Source organism: Epinephelus moara, chromosome 18 (genome assembly GCF_006386435.1).
Source record: "Epinephelus moara isolate mb chromosome 18, YSFRI_EMoa_1.0, whole genome shotgun sequence".
NCBI classification, from domain to species: Eukaryota; Metazoa; Chordata; class Actinopteri; order Perciformes; family Serranidae; genus Epinephelus; species Epinephelus moara.
The window spans coordinates 24622630-24631765 of NC_065523.1; the positions used below are offsets into that span (position 1 = coordinate 24622630).

At 40.6% G+C, this 9136-nt stretch overlaps 1 long non-coding RNA gene and 1 pseudogene across 1 annotated transcript; both read right to left on the bottom strand.

Moving 5' to 3' along the window:
* Positions 1–525: 525 nt before the first annotated feature.
* Positions 526–1832, bottom strand: LOC126405776 (uncharacterized). Its single transcript, XR_007571609.1, has 3 exons — positions 1694–1832; positions 954–1035; positions 526–719 (listed from the first exon to the last, which is right to left on the bottom strand). It is a non-coding gene; the product is annotated as an uncharacterized LOC126405776 (long non-coding RNA).
* Positions 1833–6098: 4266 nt separating this feature from the next.
* The window catches only part of LOC126406019 (nuclear GTPase SLIP-GC-like), a 41296-nt pseudogene continuing 38258 nt past the window's right edge, over positions 6099–9136 (bottom strand).

A 9136-nucleotide genomic window follows, 5' to 3' on the forward strand; every position in this document is an offset into this window, starting at 1 on the left:
AGCAGCCACCTCCCTGCACAGCTTGCCGAGAGCTGCCCAGGAGTTGGTGCCAACAGTGGTAGGATCACTTCAGACATGTGATGCACAGCTGCGATTAGAGCGAGTCGGAGCTCGAGATTGATGACTCTGAGGCTCTCGCCCCCGCCGTCTACATCTCTGTGCTGGTGATGACCATTGTGGCAGGAAGTATTGGGCTCTTGCTGCCCTCTCCACTTCCACCCAAGCTGGGGAGCCATCTGTGTGTGGGATTTTATGGCCTGGCTCGCTCAGCTCAGGCAGCTTTCATCTCACACCCTCTTCCAAACATTTGGCGTGTGTTGAGACATCCTGACAGCAGCCATTAAAAAAAAGAGCCCTGTGCAGGTTCGGTGAATTTTGTCAGGGTGCAGGGTTGCATGGAAACAGCGTGCCCCCCCTCAAGGATTTCCTGACAGCCCACCTGCTACTGTCTGCCACCACTGCTGCATGACAAAGAGGCTGCCTAGGTTATAAACAAGTAGCCAGGCTACAGTGACTAACCTTTAGCTGGTCAGGATCAGTGAAGCTGGGTTGATGTTATGTCACAACAGGGCGTTCATTCAGCGGACCCTCTGTACCCAAAGAGTTCAGCGAGGGCGGAGCATGTGTGAGATCGAACAAAGGTTACGATATTGTAACCTTAATATTAGCACAGGCAGAGCCCTCTACCTTGGGGCCATGGCTCGCTGAAGAAGGTGTAGCTTGGGATTGGAGGAATAGTATTTAATATAAAATGTACAAGATCTTTACAATACTGTTTTTTACTTTGTCAACACTGATCACTCCCTTTGTCTTAAAAATATGTCTGTCAATGATGAGTCAGCACTGTGCTACAGAAACATTTTGCAGCATTTTTTATGTCTGAACTAGTAGATACCAACATTGTATAATATTTGTGCCCAACACAGAAGCATTGAAAGACATTTCAGTATTACCTTGAAATTTTTCAGTCCACTCACTGAGATCCCATTCAGTTAATTTGTTCCGAACAAAACCATCCATGACGAAGAACAGCAACTGTAAGGTAAAGAGAAATAAACAAAAAATATGTTTTGATCAACCATTACTGCTTGGCATTTTGGAAACAGTGTCCTCAGCAAATATTTGGTGGAAAGTTACATCACAAATAACTGACCATCTGTCGTTTCTTTCTACTATAGTCTGCTCTGCTTTTCACTTACCTGTCCACACATTTCAAACAGACATTTATTAACAGCATCATTAGCTTGTTGTAAATGTTAATATGTGAAAAGAAATCCAACCTTAACTAGAAAAGTGCACTCAGTAGAGTGCAGATCTCCGCCAGCCACCTGGGCTGATCGCTGCCACTAAAGACAGTTGTTGTAATTCCAGCAGACACAGTGCAGAGTGTTTCAGAAGCTCCCAGAAAAAGAAATATGCCCCTAGTCTCTTTTTGACAGAGCCACGGCATGTTGCATAGAGCTCAGTGAGTTCTCCTGCTAACAGGCACTGTATGTGAAATATAGATAGAGTGTAGTTATAAGGACAAATGTCTTTTTAATAACTTAAAGTCATGTGCAAGTCATAACTGGACGTTTAACGGTATTAACCTTGTCTTACTGTCTTTAGCCTACAGCACAACAAAGTAGGAAATAACAACAAAAACACAACTGAAAAAGACAACAACAACAAATATATTTAACTAGTCACTTACTGTCTTGTGGTAGAAGCACTAACACCAAGGAAAAATGACCAAATCAAAAAACTTTGCAGGTCTAGAAAATCACTGCTGATAATCGAGCTATCATGAGCTGTATAAGCAAAGTTCATTGAGAGACTTGGAGCAGTGACAACTCTATAAATTCAGATCACAGGAAACCTGCACTTTCTCCTTTGCACTTTGTACTTGCTGTGAAATAAACACTGCAGAGCAGCTTAAATTCCACTGTTAACATTAGTAGCAGACAATGACGAAGCTGAAATGGAAGCTGCATATGGCTTAACTTAATTTTTTATAGAGATACAGAGATAGGATACAAATACTGCATATGAATATTTGTGTTAAGACCTTTTTTATCCCAATAAAACCCATTTGAATCTTTCGCTCAGATAAACTGACAGATCTGGTGGTTTACATGCTCCTGTGGGAGTAATCATTATTTTAAAAAATCCCATTTTAGACAAACATTTAAGCTTTGTCAGTGTCTCTTTAAACAACTATTGAGAGCAGACAGTTGTGATAGAAATCAAGCCCTGATATGGATTATCTTGATAAAGCACTTTAAATTACACCAACAGGAACAATAAATGAAGCTCAGTTTAAGTTCAATCAGGAAGATTTCTTTTCTCTCCATCCCGCTCCCACTGCTTCCTCCTGTCAGCTGACTATGGGTGTTCACTCTTCTAGTAATCCAATCAAACTTTGCCACGATCTCTCTCAGCCAAACAGGATGCCACTGCAAACTTTTGAATCTGTTCTCTCCTCTGCTGCTGTCAGCCGTTATTTTAGACAGAATCTTCACACCCTCCTCCACCCCGTTCACCTCCACCCATCGTGTCATCCAGATTATCAGCACTTCTCCATCTTCCTCTCATCTATCTTCACCACCTCCCTATTCAACTATGGATTCATCACCTTCCTTAACTCATACCATCTCCATGGGGTCTAATCACCAAAGACTTTCCACAGACATCCACATCAGTCTCTCCTGATTGACATGGCACTGTACGATCAGAAGCAGATTTAATAAAAAAGGATTCATAATATGTTTAGTTCAGCAGGTTTATTAGTGACTTGTAGTTTGAGACAATTAGTCAAAAAGGACAAGCCTGACCAAAGGGCAATTTTGGTACCCCACCACTTTCTACCACTCTCTTTGACTTTCATTTTGTTATTATGGAAAGAAATGACTCAAACTTTCCAGGCATCCTTGATTAAAAAAAAAAAAAAAACTTAGCAGGCAGAAGTATTCTTTGGAGGATGCAGGATTGGAATTTATTTACATGTTGAATATTAAATCTATAGTAAATGAATGTCAAAACAGCACACTAGGCTACTACATACTATTTAACAGTTAAACTTAGTCTCTCAGTAATATATTTAGCTGTGAATGTAATGCATTGAGGTTAGCGTACTTACATCTGGGTGACTGAAGATGAATGGGCTGGAGGAGGACACGACGATCCCGCCTAAAATGACTGTTCAAAGCTACAATTCATCCAGCCCACAAGGGGACTTCATGCAGACTTCACTGATTTAAGAAACCACAATTCACTGCAATTTTGATGATTATCTTTCCAACTTTACCAAACTGGTTTAGTCCGGCATCTGCTGTCCCTTCTTCCTGGTACTGCAAACTGGCACTGAATCTTTTAGTGGTACAGCCTCCCTCCAACTCTGTTTGTAAGTTCTTATGGCAAATAAATACACGCCCTGCACACAGTCAGCGCCACAGAGTTCCCCTCCCCCCACAACACATACACACATGTTTATGTTTATCCCTCTGGGCGTTGATCTGTTGTTTAAACTGGATCATCTGAGAAGTTTGGATGGGAAATGTCTCTTTGGTTAAACTAACAACTCGAAGTTTTAGAATCTTTGTTCTGAACATGACAAGGGAGGAACTGTTTAGTAAGAGGACACATGCTGTAAAGGCTGGGAACCACTGGTTTAATCCTGAACATCACCTTTTATGAGTTCATCCTGTTTTAAATATACATTCTTAATCTGAAAAGCAACTAGTGACTGCAGCTGTCAGATAAATGTGCTGGAGGAAGATGTACAATATTCCCCTCTGAAACAAAGTGGAGTTAAAGTATAAAGTAAATAACATTAGAAGGAAGTAGTAATAAAATCTCAAAACTGTACTTAGGTGCTGGACTTGAGGAAATGTACATTTTGTACTACTTTTCACCAGTTGTAAAAGGACAGGACGGGAGGAGAGGGTTCTTGTCGTTGTTGCTGCACTCTTGTCAAGTTCCTGCCAATGTTTGACAGTAAAAGCTCCCCCTCTGGGTTGCTGAAGTGCCTTTGCTATTTCATGCCAGAATTTTCCTTTTCACTCTGTTGTGGTAGTCCCTCGAGGAAACATCAAAAAGTCTGGGGTGTTGTTGCCATTTCACAATCCCACCTCACAGCAGCACCTACATCGCTCCTCTTTGGCTATGCCATGTTTACAATAGTCCACATCAGCAAAGTCAAAGTCTTTTGGTCAAAGTCATGGCTGTGATGGGAGTGATTGCCTCATGACGTTCCAATAGAAACATACTCATGTTCCTGTTGGGACATCATGAGGCATCCCTGACACAATGTCGGTTGTCGTCTACACTTTAAAAAAAATCCACTGGTTCAACTTTTAAAAATGAAGGTAACAATTTGCACAATTTTTTTTAAGTAGTTCCAACTCTGTCATTAGTGAGCCAATCCTATGAGTCTTTATAATTTGACAAACTGAATTAGTTTAGTACAACTACTGTGATTTGCTTTGACCTCGAAAAACAAGCGGAACCAAAAGTTGGTGATATTTATGGTGATATTTAGTGGTCAAAGAGACATTGTAATTTATTTACTTTTATTCAACCCAACTCAAAAATGGTAAATATGTTTTCGATTTGACCAACTTCTTAAAACAAGTTGTTAACTTTAATGTAAAAAACATATTTTTTGTAATGCTTTTTAAAACTTCTTTATTTTAAGTGTTATCCACTAACCCCATTAATCATTTTTAAAGTGTGCTCTGACACACTACACAGGATAAAACAATCAGTAAGTAACACAACACTGATTGTCATTCACGATTTAAGCCGACACAGTAGGACTAATATCTCTCTTAAGTGTTTGGTACAGGCACAAGCCAACCATCCACATACTCACATTTACACCTGATGTCCTCTAAGAAGAAAGCTTTCTGCTGACTTGTCCTTTTGACTCTCACAAAAATAGTCTTAGATGCATTGTTACCGGCCATTACCATTAATCAGAAATTAATAACACACCCTAACTGAGCCTGGTTGGACATTAAGAGCAATCATTATAAGGACAGAAGCTAAACTGACATGTCTTCCTGTACAATAGAATCTTTGGAAATGAACAGCACCCAGACTGTGTAGACATCTTTTTCTCTATTTTCCACAGTAAGGACCAAAAGCAACATTTTTGAATAACAATGTTAATGTCTAAAAAGGCACAAACCTTCAGCTTTTGGGTAGCAAATAATTAATATAGGACACTTGATCTAATGTTCAAACTGTCTTACAACCAGAAGGTGGTAACATCGGGCCCCCACCCAACCACACCTGCTCCAGGTTAATGTGAGAGGTGAAAATCATAACAGTTTGGTTGAGGCTGATTACCTCAGTCATTGTGGGGAGGGTTACCTCTAACAAAGTTACAAAGGCATGGTAAGACATGTCATAAAACTTTCTGACACACAGCATCAACAGCAGCTTACTCACCGTGCACACACCCAAACTCACACAGAAAGGATTCAACCGTCTATCCTGAGGAGGAGCTAACCTCAAGGCATACTAGATCAGCCAAAGAAGTGAAAAATGGTTTGTTAAGAGTGGTGATGAATCACTTTTTGATTGTTTTTTTGTTGTTGTTGCATCAGTCAGAGGCACTTACCTGCCATTCCCACTAATCTTAAAAAAGAAACACACCTCTATTGAGCCTGTTTGAACCTGAACAGCAATTAATATTACTGTCACCTGATGGCATGTGAATGTTTAAGAAAAACAGACAACACTATAAACAAGCACACTGTTAACCCTGCATACACCTGTTCATAGAGGGATCCTTTATCAGCACTTTGGGAGTGCACTGACTGATGAGAGAGAAACAAAAAGTGACGCTGATAATGACCGTGCAGAATTACACATTCTTTACACACTGACATGCTCTGTTTCACAATCACCAAGACTATGTGAACAAGCCTATAATAATGTCTAACGTACTGTGGTATAATTTACCAAAGGACAATATATTTACAACAACTACTTGGACACCAGATAGATAGCATTTGTGGTGTCTGTTACTGTAAGAGCTTGGGGACTGTAATGTAGATTTATGTCAGGAAACTTAGCTTTAGGTAAGAACTTTTAGAGTTTTCAGTTAGAGGATTTAGACAAGAACAATGTTGGAAAATCTGTTGTTTATCTTACAGTCAAAATGAATGATAACATAAACCAACATCAAAGAAGCCAAACTACATGTGGCACTCACAAAACAAAACTTTAGTGAGGTGTATTGGACAGTATACCATATCACACACATTTATGCATTTAAAATCAATGTAGATTAAAACAGAGCAATTGTTGAGTAAATAACAAAAAGCCAAATAAGATAGTTTATGACTATAATCTAAACTAGTTCTCTCTACTTCTTATATATGAATGAAGACATACACAAGTCATTATTTTGCAGTAAGCAACAGTTTTGTCCTTGAAGATGAAAGAAAAACATCAAGATCACTCTTTGAAAAGTCTGTCAGATCTAACCCACAGCATGTATTGTAAAGAAGGTTCAAGGTTAAAGTGAGACACCCAAAATATCATTTAAATCATTCAACGTTAAACAAATATAATTTAAAAAAAAACATGGAAAAAACATGCACATATTCAAAAAGAAGAAAAACATGTTTAATTGTTGAAAACAAAAAGTCTCCTTGGAGATCATAGTACACTGGTGGGTTAGACCCGCACCATAAAAACCACTATAGCCCCGTTTCCACCAAACCCTTTCAGTATAGTACCTTTGGAACCAAAGTAACCCTTCAGACATGGTACCTAGACCCTAGAGTGTCAACTGCAAACAGTACCCTTAGATGTGGGCGGGGTTGTTGTCACTCACTGCTATGTCCAGCACTCACTGTATTTCTATTGACACAGATGGATGTCTGCACCTACTTTATCGTCCACAGAACGAGGCTGCATGCTGACATTTTCAGAACAAAGTAAAACAGGCTGCAGTGAGAGTCTCTCTCCATGGGATATTTAAAAATAGCGGGTTTGTGTATTTAGTCCTTCTCAGGCAAGCTCAGGGGTTTAGTGTTGCTGGTGCCCACAGGAACAACACTCCACAACGCTTTTTTTCTCGGAGTGAGGATTGGGATATATTCTGTCACATAACCCCGCCAAAATTAATACATACAAACATTTGAAGATCCACTCATTACTAAAAGTGTATGTCATAGAAAGACTAAAGTAATGGCCAAAGTTGTCACAGTGACATTTAAGGTGTGTTGATTCACGTCGTCAGCTCATGCATTGAGTAACATTACAAGTTAAGGCCCGAACATACTCGGGCGGAACGTACGCTGAACGGACTCCGCAGAGGTCCACGCGGACTCAAAGCGGACGTCCGCAAGCCCTGTGCGCGCAAAGCTCAGATTTTACGACCGCGCGGACTCCGCTCCATGCACCAGTGACTGCTCGGCATGTATTTTTCACATCGTGGGAATTGTTCACGAACATTTTTACAGGAAACTACAACGCGGAAGTGCACTCGACTATGGAAGCCCGAATGACTGCGGACATTCCTCGCGGAGTCCGCTCCACTTATAGTACGCCCGAGTATCTTCGGGCCTTTAATGCACACACAACTTAGCCCTGAGCAGACTGACCGTCCACTATTGACCAATCAACAGACTGCAGTGTTCACAGCTCCACCTTTTAGTACCAGATCTGTGTGCTAGGTACCCCAACAGAGGGGGGACCAAAAAGTGGGGACGGTACAGAACGGTTCCATTGGTACCATCCACAACTTTTCACAGTGGAAACGGAAAAAAAAGCGTACCGAACTCAACTGTACCATACTGCTTAGTGGAAACAGGGCTTATGTCTCTGGATTGGATCCAGCTCCCTCCACCCTTCTCCCCACATTTTCTTTCTGCCTCTGATCTATAATCACTTGAAAGCAAAAATGTCTCTCTGCATGTAATACACAACAACAAGCAAACTCAAAGTACATTAAAACTCAAAAAGAACAGGGATACGATAACTTGACAAAAATGGTTGAGATCAAATCCAGAGGTGTCATGTCTCTGAGGGATCGATGTGCCCACAGGGACCTTCAGTGGGTGATCAGGCATCTGCTGATTCTCTCCACTGAGCAAACCTGAAACGTCCACCAGAGAAACAAACAGTGAAGTTGTGACATTGAACAGTAATGAATTACAGTAGGGCTGTCATATCATCTCTCCCATCATCGACTTTGATCATCAGTTTCACTAAAACTTACCTCATGCACACGTCATGAATGGGTTGCTGGGACGGGTTGATCAGCACTAGTATAATTAAAAGCATTGTTAGCATTATTCAGAACAGTTCATAGTCAAAGAATTATGTGGACGTTTTAACAACAGTTTTACCGCATCGATGGTGGTGCTTCATTTGGGCTTTTCATCAGTTCATCATAGTGGTCCTTCACCATCTGGAGCTCCACTGAAACGTCTACAAAACCCCCCAAAACAAAACATATTGTTCACCAGTGCACTATCAATTATTAAATGGTTGGAAATGTGGTGACTTATTCATTTCAATTAAATATTTTCAATTTAAATGTTCCATTTCAGCCTGTTCTCACTCCCAACTCGTCAAATACCACCACTTTGTCAGTGACTTTGGCGACAGATACAGACATATAGAGGCACCTTTTGCGGAGGTATGATACGCACTGGGCAGCGGTATATTTCTGATGCTGCTGGCAACTGCCGCAGTATAAAGAGCCAAAAAGTCCCTATAGGGCAGGTGAGAGGGTGGATGGGACAAACAAACACCGGACACACACCTGGTAGTTCACTGTCCGTGTGAAACCAAAACTCAATGGAGTTATTAAAAATGTAGTTGCTGGGATACCATACTTATTTTAAGACAAACCATGGTGTTTTTTTCTAAACCTAACCACGTGCTTTCATTGCCTAACCTTGATGAAATAAACCAAAAGCAAGGTGTTTTACCTATGTATTAAAGGGAAATTTCGGTTAATTTCAACCTGTCTCCTATCATCCTAAATTTGTTTCAAGTGACTAGTGACATAGAAATAATAATTAGCATGTTAGCCGTTAGCCTAGATACAGCCGGGGCGCACCTAGTAGTGTCAGACCTGTTAAAACGTAAGTGAACGGACAACCTTCAAGTGCAAAGTTAGTCCACTAAA